The following is a 17,622-nucleotide window of genomic DNA, read 5'->3' as shown; positions in this document are numbered from 1 at the left end:
ATGCAGCACTAACCTTTGATGATCTTAAAAAAAAAAAACATAACAATTATTTTGAGAATTATAGATACAGAACTCCTCTATGCACTCGATATGTCCGATTTTAAAATAGCTTTTTGGTGAAAGCACATTTTGCAATATTCTAAGTACATAGCCCAGGCATCACGGGCTAGCTATTTAGACACCCGGCAAGTTTAGCCTTCACCAAAATCAGATTTACTATTATAAAAGTTTGATTACCTTTTGTTGTCTTCGTCAGAATGCACTCCCAGGACTGCTACTTCAATAACAAATGTTGGTTTGGTCCAAAATAATCCATCGTTATATCCGAATAGCGGCGTTTTGTTCGTGCGTCCCAGACACTATCCGAAATGGTAAACCAGGGTCGCGCGCATGGCGCAATTCGTGACAAAAAAATTCTAAATATTCCATTACCGTACTTCGAAGCATGTCAACCGCTGTTTAAAATCAATTTTTATGCAATTTATCTCGTAAAAAAAGCGATAATATTCCGACCGGGAATCTCCTTTTCGGCAAACAGAGGACAAATCACAAAGACGGGGGCAGCCGGGGCACGCGCCTAAGCCCACAGTCCCTTGATCGGCCACTTGAGAAAGGTGATAATGTGTTTCAGCCTGGGGCTGGGATGACAACATTCAGGTTTTTCCCGGGCTCTGAGCGCCCATGGAAGACGTAGGAAGTGTCACGTTAGAGCAGAGATCCTTTGTAAAAGTTAGAGATGGCAAAGAAGTTCAAGAAATGGTCAGACAGGCCACTTCCTGTACAGAATCTTCTCAGGTTTTTGCCTGCCATATGAGTTCTGTTATACTCACAGACACCATTCAAACAGTTTTAGAAACTTTAGGGTGTTTTCTATCCAAAGCCAAAAATGTATGCATATTCTAGTTTCTGGGCAGTAGTAATAACCAGATTACATCGGGTACGTTTTTTATCCGGCCGTGTAAATACTGCCCCCTAGCCCTAACAGGTTAAGTAAATTCACCGGAAGTTTGCGGTGGGTATGCTAGTTCTGGACATCACATGCTAATGTAAAAAGATGGTTTTTGATATAAATATGAACTTGATTGAACAAAACATGCATGTATTGTATAACATAATGTCCTAGGAGTGTCATCTGATGAAGATCAAAGGTTAGTGCTGCATTTAGCTGTGGTTTTGGTTTTTGTGACATATATGCTTGCTTTGAAAATGGCTGTGTGATTATTTTTGGCAGGGTACTCTCCTGACATGATCTAATTTTTTGCTTTCGCTGTAAAGCCTTTTTGAAATCGGACAGTGTGGTTAGATTAACGAGAGTCTTGTCTTTAAAATGGTGTAAAATAGTCATATGTTTGAGAAATTGAAGTTATAGCATTTATGAGGTATTTGTATTTCGCGCCACACGATTCCACTGGCTGTTGACGCAAGCGTCCCACCTTGCCCAGGGAGGTTAAACTGTACTATTCTTTTTAAATGAAAGGAAAAGCTTCACACTCTAGTAGCTCCGATGAAATACTTTATTCACCAATGTTTAAAAAAAGCTGTCTCTAGGGTTTCATCAAATACTCTGTACTTAGCATTCCTCATTTATTGTTTTTAAAATGCTCTTAAAAATGACATGTAATGAAAAATAATTGCAGAGGTCATGTCGTCTTTTAGGAGATGTGCTTCACTGTGTAGAGTATATGAGGGTTACATGTTTGATCCATTCACAAAAGTGAAATGTTAGCAACACAATAGTGAGTTTGACAGCTAAACCAAATTAGCCTTGACAGTACATCTCTGATATCTTATTGGCAGGCAGCACTCAGTAATTGCTTTTAGATTTGCCACAAGGATGTGTGTGTGTGTGTGTGTGTGTGTGTGTGTGTGTGTGTGTGTGTGTGTGTGTGTGTGTGTGTGTGTGTGCGTGTGTGTGTGTGTGTGTGTGTGTGTGTGTGTGCGTGTGTGGGTTTGTGTGTGTGTGTGTATGTTGTGTCGTTGTGTTTTTTAATCCATCACTTTAATGTCAGAGCCTTTCACCACTCATGGTCAGTGAACTCGATTAGAGGGCTGAACTGTCAAGGTTAACTTTGAAGGTTTCTCTTCCTTCTCAAAGTATAGACTGACGCCTGCAATGCTAACCCTATTATTAATGGCCAATTTATTATTAGACCCAGTTTTTACACTAATTCTTAACCATTAAATAATAATAATAATAATAATTAATTGGATTTATGTAGCGGCTTTCCATCTACAGTAGGTGCTCAAAGCGCTTTACGTAATAAGGGGGAAACTCACCTGTTGAGGTGATGCACGGCACAGGAGGCTGCTGAGGGGAGGACAGTTCATAATAATGGCCGGAACGGAGCACATGGAATGGCATGTGTTTGATATCATTCGATTACCGCAAGCCCGTCGTCCCCAATTGAGGTGCCACCAACCGCTTGTGATGCACAGCAACCATTGTGTGCCAGAACACTCACCACACATCTGCTAGCATGGTGAAGAGGTGAGGAGTGATATATGCCAATTGGGAATCAGCGGGAATAATTAGGTGGCCATGAATGTGAAGATTACGATACAAACCCTTTATAACTCAGTTTGTTTTAGGCCACTTCTTTACCATTAGCTTGTGATTATACCCAGTAGTCAAGCCAAATGCTGATATTTTTACTCAAAAAGTATTAGTGGATGTGTAAAAACAAATCAACTGTTTGCAATGAATGTCATCTAAAAAAGTAAGGACTCCTTTGTTCTTAAAATGTGATGCTGATGGAACCGAGTTTGAAATTTAATCTGAGAACAAGAGGTCAGTAGCAATGTGAGTCTGCCCACCTCCAACATAGGGCGATCTTTAGAACCCTATCTCATCACACTGGGTACCGAAATCAAGGTCATACAAAAGAATAGTACAGGAGGGGAATAGTACGTAGAGGACACGAGACCCCCCCCCCCACACACACACACACACACGTACACAAACTAACCTCATTGTGGTAGTGGAAGTAGAGAGATAGAACACACACTCAGTAACCTCATAGTAGTGGAATTAGATAGAGTCTGACCTAGAGGAAGTGGAGCTGTGAGTTGACCCCTTTTAGAGATCATAGTGACATTAGACAACCTCAGAGAAACACAGACGCAGAGACTCTGCTCCCACGACTAATCCCCTCTGTTGCCTCTCAAATGGCACCCTATTCCCTATACAGCGTACTACATTTGACCAGAAAGTAGTACACTATAAAGGGATTAAGGTGCCATTTGGGATGCACACCTTTTATCATAGGCTCCTAATGATCAGGACACTCAATGGCTGCCACGATCAATGATCCCAAACGACGAGAGACCGCACCGCTCCTCTCATCCTGCCCCTCTCCGCTCAGGTATATATAGCCTCCCCTGTCGGATCATGCCCAAACAACCTCCCGGACCCCTACTGAGCCGGGAAACGCTATTTCTAGAACTCCTAAGTCGCAAAGGAGCCACATACACGAACACACACAGGCGTTACAAAATGGAGTAGTTGTCGCTGGAATGCGGGCCTCCTGAAGCTGTTAAAGGTGTTTTAGATCAAAGTCAGGGCAGAATAAAACATGGGATTCACACTTTACTTCAATTTCCCCCCATCCTTTACCATCCCACTACCGCTGCATTGTGCCTCCTGTGTTGGAGAGATGGCTCTATGTGGCTTTCACACTAAAATGCTTTCCTTCTGCCCCGACCCTCTATCTCTCTCACCTTTTTTACTGTGTTTTTCTCTTATTTTCGCTTTCCCTTGCCTTTTTTCTATCCCTCTAGAACACACATGCTCACTGTCATCTTAACACACACATATTGAGGTTCAGTATGTGCATGCTGCAGCACTCTCTCTCTCTCTCTCCCTCACCCTTCTTATGAAGCACGTTCCAGGAGAGTTTCCCAGTTCCGATATGCCGCATAACATAAAATGTGCCTGCCAGTCGACGCTGCTGAAATGGGACAATAAACTCTGACCTTTGATGTGATCATTTCACCTCCTCATCCCTCCTCTCTTTCACCCCTCCTCTCTTTCCCCCTTCCCTTGCTCCTATGTCCTCGCTCTATCCCCTCTCCACTCAACTATAACTGTACTCAGTCAATCCTGCTCTAACCTGCTGAACCTCATATTTCTGTCTGCGTCCCAAATGGCGCCCTGTTCCCTATACAGTACACTACTTTTGACCAGAGCCCTATGGTCCCTGGTCAAAAGTAGTGCACTGAAAAGGGAATAGGGTGCCATTTGCGATGCAGTCCATGTCTACATATCTCCCACTCCGCTCTACTCACTGTGGTCTGTGCTGCCCGCCCTGGCTCCTTGGCACAGCACCAACCTACATCTGCAACACTAATCTATAATTCTGTTTAATTAAGGAGCAATGCTGTGCAGCGCCTCTACTCCATCTCCTACTACACTGCAGTACCCCCCTGTCTAGTACGGTACTACTGCATAGGGAATAGAAGGCTCTGAAGATGATCAAACACATCCATAGATATCAGTAGGGGTTTAATGTTGGAAGGTGTGTGTGTGTGTGTGTGGGGGGGGGGGGGGTACTGTGCATGTCTGCTTGTCCTAGTTAATTCAACACAATCGACTGAACGCAGCGGTATCATTGATCCAATCCAAGCTTACCATTTTATTTAACCTTAGCGGTATAAACTTCTCTCCATGTGGGTAATAACCTTTCACTTGTCACTGACTGTTAGGGCCTGCTCTCGTCTCTCCCCAGGGCTGCCCATGAGTAGTGTGTGTGTGTGTGCACGTGCGCATTAGTGCTTTAGTGCATCACATTCAGCATGCCACTAAGGCTAAAGCCCCCATGGGTTTGACTGAGAGTTGAAGACACATCTGAATTGAAGGCCTGAGGCTGTGCACCTAAATAACCATTCTTTCCTCTTCCTCACCCCTCTTTACCCATTTCTCCCTCCCTCCATTTCTCTCTACCCCCCACACCCCTTTCTACCCATTTCCCTGTTTCGCTCCCTCTCTCAGGGGTCACAACCAGAGAATGGAGTTCCTGGGAGACTCCATCATGCAGCTGATGGCTACAGAGTACCTCTTCATCCATTTCCCTGACCACCATGAAGGACACTTAACAGTAAGGAGAAACCCCCTAATGTCTCTCTCCATCTATTCTCTTCTTCCTTCTCCTCATCTCGTTCCCTCGCTATTTACATCTTTGTCTGTCTCACTTTCCTTCTCTCTTTCTGTCTCTTCTCCCTCCTCATCTTGCACTCCTCTCTCACTGTGCTCTCTCTCTCCTCTCCGGCTCTCCCCATCTTTGTTTCTCCATATGTTCCTCCCTCTGTACCCATCTCTCCGTTTTTCTCTGGTCCATCTCAGTGTTATTCACCACATCCTTTTTTTCCCTGCTGCACTTCCATGCTGTATCTCTCTCTTCTTTAGCTCTTCCTGCTTCCTTTGTATCCCTCCCCCTTTCTTTCACTGTCTTTGTGTGCTGAAAGGAAGAGTTACAGGGCTAAAGAGAGAGCGAGATGGGTAGCCTATTGTTGTATGGGAAAGTGTCTTTAATAGCAGGCCTTTGTTGGTACTCTTTTGTGATGGCTGTGGAGTGCAGATGAAAACAGATTGTCTCCATCCTTGGATGGTGCTGTAGCAGTGTGTGTGTGGGTTTAAGGGTGTCTCTGTGTTCATCTTATACAATACTTGCCGGAACATTCCAGTCATGCATTTCCCATCCTGTCAATCAATATTGAATGGTGGAAAGGAAAAAAACTTAATTCCAATCTTTTTTTTGGGGTCCTTTTCCTTACATACTCTGCAGTGAGGCGGGGCATGCAGTGCAGTGCTGCTGTAACTGACTTGTCATAGAAAAGTCCTAACTAAAAGCTGCTAAGTTAAAACAGATCTGCAGTTAGATATTTATTAGTAGAGAGTAGATGTGACATCAATGGGATAAAAGCTCTGCAGTGAAGCATAGCTAAGAGACTGAGATGGTCCCGGCCTGCCCAAGAGTAGAAACAGACTCGGACTCAAATGGATTTCAAATTGAAGTGCTCATTCAACACATTGCCTGTGTGTGTGTGTGTGTGTGTGTGTGTGTGTGTGTGTGTGTGTGTGTGTGTGTGTGTGTGTGTGTGTGTGTGTGTGTGTGTGTGTGTGTGTGTGGCGTTAAGAACGAGCTGGCTGAGACGTCCCACAGCATTTTATCTATTCTATCTCTACTTTCCCCACTGCTGCGTTTATATTTATAATGTTTATGCCAACTCTTTTAGAGCGGGCAATGCACTCGTCTTGTTTTGACATGTCTTCATCTGCTGAGCTTTGAATCTCAATGTAATATTTAACAGTCCAATGATGTGAAAAGTGAAACATTGAATAGCCTGGCGTGATCCTACACGCTACAGGGTCTGTGATGTATTAGTCCATATGGTGTTTATTTTCCTTCTTTTTTTTCTTTTTTTTCTATGTGCGTGTGTACTGTGTACGCACTTTGGCATATGTGCAAAGTGGATCTGTGAGACTTGGATATTCTGTGTGTGATCAAAATTGGATTTGTGTGTGCGTGCATGTGTGTGTTCCACAGTTTTTGCGTAGCTCATTGGTCAACAACCGTACCCAGGTCAAAGTGGAAGAGGAGCTAGGCATGCAGGAGTTTGCCATCACTAACGACAAAGCCAAACGGCTTGTGGCCCCCCGCACCAAGACCCTAGCTGACCTGCTGGAGTGTATGTAGTATAGCGTTTAAACCCTTTTAAAACCTCAACCATTGTCTATTTATTTGTATCACATGTACAAAGCATTTTTCTAATTTCTCTCTTAACCTCTATGGGCTAGGTGGGACCCAGCCAGAAATAATCAGACACCCATTTTTCAAGCTAGCATATAATGTCACAAAAACCAAAACCACAGCTAAATGCAGCACTAACCTTTGATGATCTTCATCAGATGACACTCCTAGGACATTATGTTATACAATACATGCATGTTTTGTTCAATCAAGTTCATATTTATATCAAAAACCAGCTTTTTACATTAGCATGTGACTAGCATGTGACTAGCATTCCCACCGAACACTTCCGGTGAATTTACTAAATTACTCACGATAAATGTTCACAAAAAACATAACAATTATTTTAAGAATTATAGATACAGAACTCCTTTATGCAATCGCTATGTCCGATTTTAAAATAGATTTTCGGTGAAAGCACATTTTGCAATATTCTGAGTAGATAGCCCGGCCATCACGGCTAGCTATTTTGACACCCACCAAGTTTGGCCCTCACCAAACTCAGATTTACTATAAGAAAAATTGGATTACCTTTGCTGTTCTTCGTCAGAATGCACTCCCAGGACTTCTACTTCAATAACAAATGTTGGTTTGGTTCCAAATAATCCATAGTTATATCCAAATAGCGGCGTTTTGTTCGTGCGTTCAAGACACTATCCGAAGTGTAAAGAAGGGTGACGCGCCCGGCGCGTTTCGTGACAAAAAATTTCAAAATATTCCATTACCGTACTTCGAAGCATGTCAAACGCTGTTTAAAATCAATTTTTATGCGATTTTTCTCGTAAAAAAGCGATAATATTCCGACCGGGAAACCCTGTTTTTGTTTAAAGACTGAAAATGTAAACATGGTTGGAGGCTCGTTCACGAGCGCCCCAGTCTCATTGTTCTCAGATCGACCACTATCCAAATGCGCTACTGTTTTTCAGCCATGGCCTGCAAAGTCATCATTCAATGTTCTGGCGCCTTCTGAGAGCCTATGGGAGTGTTAGAAAATGTCACGTTATGCCAGAGATCCCCTGTTTTGGATAGAGATGATCAAGAAGGCCAAGAAATAGTCAGAGAGAGCCCTTCCTGTTTGGAATCTTCTCAGGTTTTGGCCTGCCAAATGAGTTCTGTTATACTCACAGACACCATTCAAACAGTTTTAGAAACTTTCGTGTATTTTCTATCCAAATCAAACAATTATATGCATATTCTAGTTACTGGGCAGGAGTAGTAACCAGATTAAATCGGGTACGTTTTTTATCCGGCCGTGCAAATACTGCCCCCTATCCCCAGCAGGTTAAAAACGAAACTATTGCCATTTTGTGTGTACTGTATTTATATATGTCCAAGGCCTCTCCTTTCTCTCTGATGTGAGGTTTTAAAAAATAAACCAACGTTGTTTTTTGGCATAGAGATCCTATAGTACATTGCTCTCTCCTTGAGGTTTTTAAATTGGCGTTTGCGTGTTTCTGTACGTAGGCTACATGGCCTCTCCCTCCTTGACGTCTTCAAACCCTGAAATATTGGCATTTTACTTTTCTCTTTCCTTTATGAAAGGCCAGTAAAGACATTTAATTATCCTGTGGGAGTACATGTACGCCGGCATGTCCTTTGGCTCCCGAGCCCTTGCTTGGTGACCGGAGGGTTGATGATGAGTGTGAGGGCTCCCTGTCATGGCTAGTGAAAAGGAAGGTTATAGCCTTCCCTCCCTCATTTGGCATCCCAGGCTTCCGATCTTCAGACATCAAAAAGGCTAAGTTGCATCTCAAATGGCACCCTGTTCCCAACATAGTACACTACTTTTGACCAGGGCCCATAGGTCTATGTAGGGAATAAGTTGCTTTTTGGGATGCATCCTGAAAAAAGGCTTGAGCATTAAGGGGTTGGGAGGGTTAGGTTGTGGAGGGGGTTGAGAGGGTGGAGGGATGGAGGGCGGCCGCATGACGAGATGTACACTACTGGATGCTCTTCAAAGGCCAAGCCACAAGAGGATGTCATGCACTGTGCGCACACACATATACAAACACATGTCCTCACACACCTGCACACACACACACGCTCACATATATACACACACACACAATGTGCAAAGGCAATATTCAATAGCGAGACCTTTGTACTGGGTCCACATACACGTAAGTCCACATACACGTAAGTACACAAACACACACACACACACACACACACACACACACACACACACACACACACACACACACACACACACACACACACACACACACACACACACACACACACACACACACACTAGATTATTCGCATCCTCATATATTCTTCTAAGGCCAGGGCAGAGCAAAGCAGAGATGATGACAGCAGGGTTGAGGGGTTTGGGCTGAAATGAGTGGTTCTCTTGAGCATAAAAACAGTCATGTCATCTAACTAGCTACGTACACACAGTAGTGTACCTACTGTGTGTACTGTGTACCTACAGTAGAGCCTAGACACGGTCTCTCTGCATCTCAAATGGCACCCTATTTCCTATATAGTGCATTACTTTTGACCAGAGCACATAGGGCTCTACTTTTGACTAGGGCATAAGTACTGCTAAATGGCATATGATATTACACTGAACAAAAAATATAAATGCAACATGCAACAATTTCACATATGTTATGGAGTTACAGTTCATGTAAGGAAATCAGCCAATTGAAATAAATTCATTAGGCCCTAATCTATGGATTCCACAACTGGGAATCCAGATATGCATCTGTTGGTCACAGATACCTTTAAAAAAAAAGATGGGGACGTGGATCAGAATACCAGTCAGTATCTGGTGTGACCACCATTTGCCTCATGCAGCGCAACACATGTTTTCTCAATAGAATTGATCAACTCTATTGCGAAAGAAGTGTGTTGGCCTGTGGAATGTTGTCCCACTCCTCTTCAATGGCTGTGCGAAGTTCCTGGATATTGACGGGAACTGGAACACGCTGTCGTACATGTCGATCCAGAGCTTCTCAAACATGCTCAATGGGTTACATGTCTGGTGAATATGTAGATCATGGAAGAACTGGGACATTTTCAGCTTCCAGGAATTGTGTACAGATCCTTGCAACATGGGGCTGTCCATTATCATGCTGAAACGTGAAGGGATGGCGGCGGATGAATGGTACAACAATAGGCCTCTTAGTGCATTCAAATTGCCTTCGATAAAATGCAATTGTGTTCATTGTTCGTAGCTTATGCCTGCCCATACCATAACCCCACCATCACCATGGGGCACTATGTTCACAATGTTGACATCAGAAAACTACTCGTCCACATGACGCCATACAAGTGGTCTACGGTTCTGAGTCCGGTTTGACATGCTGCCAAATTCTCTAAAGCTACATTGGAGGCGGCTTATGGTAGAGAAATTAACATTCAATTATCTGCCAACAGTTCTGGTGGACATTCCTGCGGTAAGCATGCCAATTGCACGCTCCCTCAAAATGTGGCATTTGGTTGTGTGACATTTTAGAATGGCCTTTTATTGTCCCCAGCAGAAGGTGCACCTGTGTAATGATCATGTTGTTTAATCATATTCTTGATATCCCACACCTGTCAGGTGGATGGATTATCTTGGCAAACGAGAAATCCTCACTAACAGGGATGTCAACACATTTTTGCACACCATTTGAGAGAAATTAGCTTTTTGTGTGTTTGGAACACATCTGGGATCTTTTATTTCAGCTCATTAAACATAGGACCAGCACTTTACATGTTGCGTTTATATATTTTTTCAGTATGTATTATATTATTATAGTAAGACAACCTGAAGTAGGGCCTGCTGCATTACGTTATATTAACCTTTTCACACTACATTATCACTAACTTTACTACTCTGGCTGAAATATTTTATTTTCATATCATCCTTTCCAGTTCCAGCAACTATGGTGGAAGCTCATATTTCTCTGTATATTTTATATTATTTCCAATTTCAATTTGATGCAGCTTTGATGGTAGACTTTATTATTAAGTCCAGGGCCCGTATCCACAAACTATTTCAGAGTAGGAGTGCTGATCAGTCCATATAATCTTATACAAAAGCCTAAACTGATCCTAGATCAGCACTTATACTAAGAGACAATTTGTGGATGTGGGTGTTTACCAACAACAGGAGCCAGCCATCATTGTCTATTTTATTTTTCCCTTATTTTACCAGGTAAGTTGACTGAGAACACATTTTAATTTACAGCAATGACCTTGGGAATAGTTACAGGGAGAGGAGGGGGGGGGGGGGGGGGGATGAATGAGCCAATAACAAGCTGGGGATGATTAGGTGGCCATGATAGTCAGATTTGGAATTTAGCCAGGACACCAGGCTTAACACCCTTACTCTTACAATAAGTGCCATGGGATCTTAAGTGGCCACAGAGAGTCAGGACACCCATTTAACATCCCATCCGAAAGACAGCACCCTACACAGTGTCTCCAATCACTGCCCAGGGGCATTGGGATATTTGTTTAGACCATAGGAAAAAGTGTCTCCTACTGGCCCTCCAACACCACTTTCAGCAGCATCTGGTCTCCCAACCAGGACCAACCCTGCTTAGCTTCAGAGGCAAGCCAACAGTGGGATGCAAGGTGGTATGTTATTTACCTGGATCCATTCAGTCAATAAAAACACACTTTGAGTATAGCCATTCCATAACTTCCCCATTTCTTCCTCTCTTGTGTTAATGTTGTTCTTAACCACAAAGCAGCCTTTATATGTGTCTGACGTTACCTCTTAAACATCAACTAAGTAGCCTAGACCTCTCTCCTCTCTCTCTTTTTCATCCCTGGTTCATTGTTGTGTTCCCCCTCCTCAGCTTTCATCGAAACACTCTACATCGATAAGGACCTGGAGTAAGTTCACACCTTCGTGAACGTCTACTTCTTCCCTCAACTGAAGGAGAACGTGTGTGTGTGTGTGTGTGTTCAGTGTCTGCGTTCTTGCGTGGGTGTGTAAGCATGCATGCCTGAAGGTGAGATCTCCCTACCTCTCCAATCCCAACGACAGCCCAGCCTCCCCTCGCCTGCGAGAGATGCCACTCACTCTCAAATCAATGAGCACTCTTCTCTCTGCACCGTGGATAGAGAGGGGAGGCGAGAGGAGCTAATGGCTAAACACTAATAGCTCTAGCATTGACAAGCGGCACGTAAGTGATGCTTGACTACTTAATGCTCTTATCATGGCTGTGTGGTCCTATTTTGGTCATCTTTAACACTAGAAGCGCTGGGCCTCCCAGCCTGTAAGTACTCAGTAGAGAACATTGCTGGGCGTAACCTTTAGCATACGGATCAGATGCATATCAACCCGCAAGGTGCACAGGTCAAAAGATTTTCCGTATTCCTAAACAAAAGCCCTAGTGCATGATCAATTTTAAAGAGTGAATTGCATAAACAAATATTTGTGGAAATATATATTTAAAAAAAATATTTGTTTGATCGAGTAAAGGATATGTTAGCTTATTTTTCTTTTGCCTATTAAAAATGTATAGACTATTTTTGCTTACCTTAAGAACATTACAGTGTAATGCATTTGAACCATTTTAACTGTAGATTCAATTAGTAATGGACTTATAATAAGTAATACAGTTCAGTCTTGCCATCTGCACGAGTGCATCCACACCAACCTACTGTTTTAAAAAAAAATAGAATAGAAAAGGTTAGAATTATATAGAATAATAATACTAACAGTAATAAGAGTAATATTAATGTAATACAATAAAAGGAGATCATATTTGGTGTTTGGCAGATGGAAAGGCTGTCTGTATATGGCAGAGATACATACCTTTGTCACCGTCTCCATTTTTTAAAATCTGGTCACTGCCAAATGCAACAGTGGGATGCATGGTGTTGAGGATGCAAACACTTATTTATTTTAAATCTGTACACTGTGAGTGTTACTTTACCCCTCTCTATCACTGATGTGGAGTACAGCTCCCCTGGTATGTTGTTTTACGCAGTGGGTGGCAGCTCCCGTCTCTGTTCACGGTTCTGAGCAGGCTAGACTTCTTTGCAGTCAACTTGACTGCCAGGGAAATTGATGTGTAAAATTTGTCCAGGGTCACATTTCGGCAGTCTCAGATAGTCTCTCATCCTCTGGCCTGGTTTCATCTTTCCAATCTAAATCCGTTGAGCTAAAACTTGGTTTCGACATCGGCGGCTATCCAAAACTTAATTCCGAATTTGTCCGGTTTGTTGGCCATGTATTGGCCATGAGCTTTAGTTGGGAACAGTTGCTCATCAACCATTTGAATAGCCAACGCGCTTCCCATGGTTACTTTGTTATTGTCATGCCATGCACTCAAGATTGTAAAATGGCGCCAATTGCGCTCAAATTTTAGTTGAGAAATAAATCATACATCACTGAAATGCTGGGTATGGAAGCATTTAGTTGCCAAAACTCAATTGGAAATGCAAATGGTGAAATGATAAATCAATATATTTGCACTTACTTTTCCAAAATGGGTATGTATTTTTTGTGAAAAAATTCTAATTGAAATATCCAAAAATATATTGCATTATAATTTTCGTGATTGAGTATGCATCATTTGTATTTTTATTTAACCTTTTAACTAAACAAGTCAATTAAGAACAAATTATTATTTACGTTGATGGCCTACCCATGCCCCCCCCCCCCCCCCCCCCCCCGTGAAACCAATTCAGTTGGTCCTTCTGTTAGCAACCTAATGCTTCATCCCAACTCTGCTTGAATAGTCCAAACCAATGCCCTTCGGCACACTTGTCTTGTCCTCTCAAGATAGTAATAGCAAAGAAAATAAAAAGGTTAACAGCCTCTGAATACTTATCTGTTTGTGATTAAAACATTCTGACAACTGAGCAATGTAAAATATTATTATTATTATTATATTTAGGAAAAGTCAGGGAAGGTTCTAGTATTAATGTGCGGCGGTTGCGGTCGGGTCTATGTTAGCTGAATGTTATTAGGTTGTTGGTGTCTGTTTAGATATTGATCCCCAACCGGTAGTCAGTGCTGTTCTGTTCTGAGGTGCTGTTGATGTTGTTTCTCAAGTGTTTCAGGGATGGGTGAGGTGGATGTTCATTCGGAAAGGCGTCAGTTAAGCCTCCTCTCGTATTAGATGAAGTAGCAGTAAGATTTAGCGAATGGAGTCTGTCTGTATAATGAACAGGTTGGACCTGCTCCCTCCCTCTCTTTAGAGAAGGGAGTATGTGTCTACGATGAACAGGTTCGTGGACCTGCTTCTTCCTGTTAGAATGGTCGAGAAAAATACTATGCTACTCCCATCACAAGTGCGTGCACACACACACACCCACTGTGGCCCTTTGTGAAGGCCATGGCGCAGCCTGCAGTGGTGTGCTAATTGCTGTGTGTGTGGATCTCCTGGGAGGCTGGGTGTCCATGTAGGAGCTGAGCCCTGTGTGTGTGTGTGTGTGTGTGTGTGTGTGTGTGTGCGTGTGTGTGTGTGTGTGTGTGTGTGTGTGTGTGTGTGTGTGTGTGTGTGTGTGTGTGTGTGTGTGTGTGTGTGAGAGAGAGAGAACTCTTTGTAGAAACAGACAGCTCTAAATTCAAAGTGTCCCTTTTATAACAAGGCTGCTTTCCTGTTAATGGAAGTGCTTTTAGACACAGACCAAGAAAGAGAGATCTGTATTTCTGGCTCAGCTAGTAGCAGGCAGGAGATGATTTTTTGTTAAGTAGCCTGTGATTTGTGCCCACTACGGAGAGAGAAAGAGAAGTCAGGGAGATGGAGGAGCCAGAGAAGAGCAATAAGTGAGTGTAGAGCAAGAGGTTGAAAGAGAGAATTAAGAGTGAGGGAATGAAAGAAAGCATGGGCAAAGAAGGGGGAGTGAAAGGGGGGACATGAGAGAGATGGAGACAGTGATTGTAAAGGTTTCTATAATGGTTGCTGTACTGTATTTGTGATGTGTTCAAATTTGTTTTGGCTCGTGTGCGTCCATGTTTTTTTGCGACTAATGTTTACTTTTAGTGTGTATGTCAATAGTTCATCCTTAACCAGTACAGGAATGATCCTAAATCCCAGCTCCAGCAGTTCTGCCTGACCCTGGGCACAGAGGGCAAGGAGCCTGACATCCCCCTCTACAAGTAAGCTACTGCTCTCTCCATCCCTCTCTCCCCCCTCTATAAGTAAGCTGTTCCCTCACTCCATACAAGCTGTTCTTCCTCTCTTTTTCTCCCAGACTCTCTCTTTATCTCTGCTGTTATCTTTTTCATCCTTTCACATGCGTCTCTCACCCTGACCACTGTCGTTCCATTCAGAGACGGGCTGAACTACTTGGGCCATGGATTGTGGTGGAGAAAGGCTGGTGAAGCACTCTGATTTGTCAAATAGAAATTAAGTAATAAAAAGTCACTGTGTGTGTGTGTGTGTGTGTGAGACACTTTTTTGTCCACACAGGTTTTGTCCATGGTAACCTTGACAGCCTCCCCTAGCATAACATAGTGAATGGTCGTGCTGTGTTGGGTAAAGGTCTTTGTTGTTGGCATAAATAAGCACAACTCCCAAAGATACCTTTTATTTGACAAAAGGTCAAGGAGCAAGTGTCGTTTGACTGACCACATCCCAAGTCCCACAGCGAAATAAGCTAGGCTAAATGTCTCCATGTAAACTGACAATTGACGAACAGTGTTTATGAGAACTGTGGGTGGGTGTGGGTGTATTCCCTTCGAGGACCAGCCTGTTTGGAATTCACCACAATGTATACAGTACTTGACTCTCTTGTTAAAATCACTTGAGAAATTTGATTCTGATTAAGGTCTAGATATTTAATGAGAAGCAACAGAGGGGTTCTGATAACAGGGTTTGGGATATGTCCAAAATGGCACAATATTCCCAGCATACATATAGTGCATTTGGAAGTATTCAGACCCATACACTTTTTCAGCATTTTGTTACATTACAGCCTTATTCTAAAATGGATGAAATTGTTTTTTCCCCTCACCAATCTACACACAATACCCCATAATGACAAAGCAAAAACTGAAATATCACATTTACATAAGTATTCAGACCCTTTACTCAGTACAACCTTTGGCAGCAAATACAGCCTTGTCTTCTTGAGTATGACACCACAAGCTTGGCATGCCTGTATTCGCGGAGTTTTTCACATTCTTTTCTGCAGATCCTCTCAAGCTCTGTCAGGTTGGATGGGGAGCGTCGCTGCACAGCTCTTTTCAGGTCTCTCCAGAGATGTTCGATCGGGTTCAAGTCCGGGCTCTGGCTGGGCCACTCGAGGACATTCAGAGACTTCTCCCAAAGCCACTCCTGTGTTGTCTTGGCTGTGTGCTTAGGGTCATTGTCCTGTTGGAAAGTTAACCTTCTCCCCAGTCTGAGGTCCTAGGCACTCTGGAGAAGGTTTTCATCAAGAATCTCTCTTTCCCTCGATCCTGACTAGTCTCCCACTCCCTGCCACTGAAAAACATCCCCTCAGCATGATTCTGCCACCACCATGCTTCACCGTAGGGATGGTATTGGCCAGGTGATGAGCGGTGCCTCGTTTCCTCCAGACATGATGCTTGGCATTTAGGAAAAAGAGTTCAATCTTGGTTTCATCAAACCATAGAATCTTGTTTCTCTTGTTTCTCAACCAAACAAATTCAAAAAAGAATAAAACCTTTCTCTTTGTCATTACGAGCTATTGTGTGTAAATTGAAAATAAAATAATGCTTATAATGCATTTTAGAATAATGCTTTAACGTAACAAAATGTGGAAAAAGTGAAGGGGTCTGAATACTTCCCGAATGCACTGTAGTGCACTACTTTTGACCAGAGCACTATACTATGTTCCCTGGTCAAAAAGTAGTGCATTATATAAGGAATAGGGTGCCATTTGGGACACAGCCTTGGTGATCTGCCATTTTGATCAAACAGTCCATTTTAGAATATTTAAAATGTATGTGAAGCCTTTCCGTGATTCCTCGCATACTATTGCTTTGCCTCCTTCTGAACCGTATTTGAGGAGAAGATCCAAGGAGATAGGGGGAGATAGGATGCAAGGAATCAAGAAAAGATACATTGGGAAAAGACATATGCAACAAGGTAAAAAAAAACTCACACATTTCATGCACCATCTGGTACTCTGGCAGTTTGATCATCAACACCCTTCCCTCTGTCAAATCTCAGAGAGAAAGCCCTCAGGATGATTTTAACATTGGCGTCAGCACACAGGCCTTCAAGGGGCAATCTGCAATTCAAGCAACAACAAAACAGACACCCTGCCTCCTTTTTAGGTAAACAGTTTACAATTACATTGTTTACAAACAATGGAGTAAAACAAGCCTATATTTTGGGTTTTGATGGGGTAAAACAGTTCACCTAAAATCATGAGATATTTATAAGTTATATTCTTCAAGAATCAATGGTTGTATATCATTCATTTGAAAGTCCAAAAATGGATGTCACAATCGCAGATTGGCCCTTTAAGCTTTGTCACTACAGTGTTAGCAAACTCCTCACCAGGGGTAGTATATTACGGACTGCAGTGGTCACAGTAGAAACACTATTGATTTCCTTCATTCAAACATATCACCCAATAATCTAGGTGTTTGTGTGTTGGAGCAGGGTGAGATCTTCACATGCTGAGAATTCTAGTGCAGACTGGAATGTAACCTACCACAACCCTGGTAGAGATTGACCTGGTCAACTTGACATTGATGACTCCTCACCCGGAACCAGGACCATCTAATTCAAATCTGGAACTCAAATCCAGTTCCACTGCTTTTCATTATTCCCTTCTAATCAGGGATTGATTTAAACCCGGGACCCCAGGTTGGTGCAATTAATTATCAGGTAGAACAGAAGAAAACGGCAGTAGTCCGGACCTCGTAGGGTAAGATTTGCATACCACTGGTATAAACAGGGCCTAATGTGAACAGCGATACTACATTTAAAATCAAACCGTT

The 17,622-nt window shown here is 42.7% G+C and overlaps 1 pseudogene; it reads left to right on the top strand.

Moving 5' to 3' along the window:
• The window catches only part of LOC106590047 (ribonuclease 3-like), a 160,822-nt pseudogene that overhangs the window by 121,983 nt on the left and 21,217 nt on the right, over positions 1-17,622 (top strand).

This window comes from Salmo salar, chromosome 29, assembly GCF_965601325.2.
Source record: "Salmo salar chromosome 29, fSalSal1, whole genome shotgun sequence".
In the NCBI taxonomy this organism is placed as follows: domain Eukaryota; kingdom Metazoa; phylum Chordata; class Actinopteri; order Salmoniformes; family Salmonidae; genus Salmo; species Salmo salar.
This window is presented reverse-complemented; position numbering and strand designations above follow the sequence as displayed.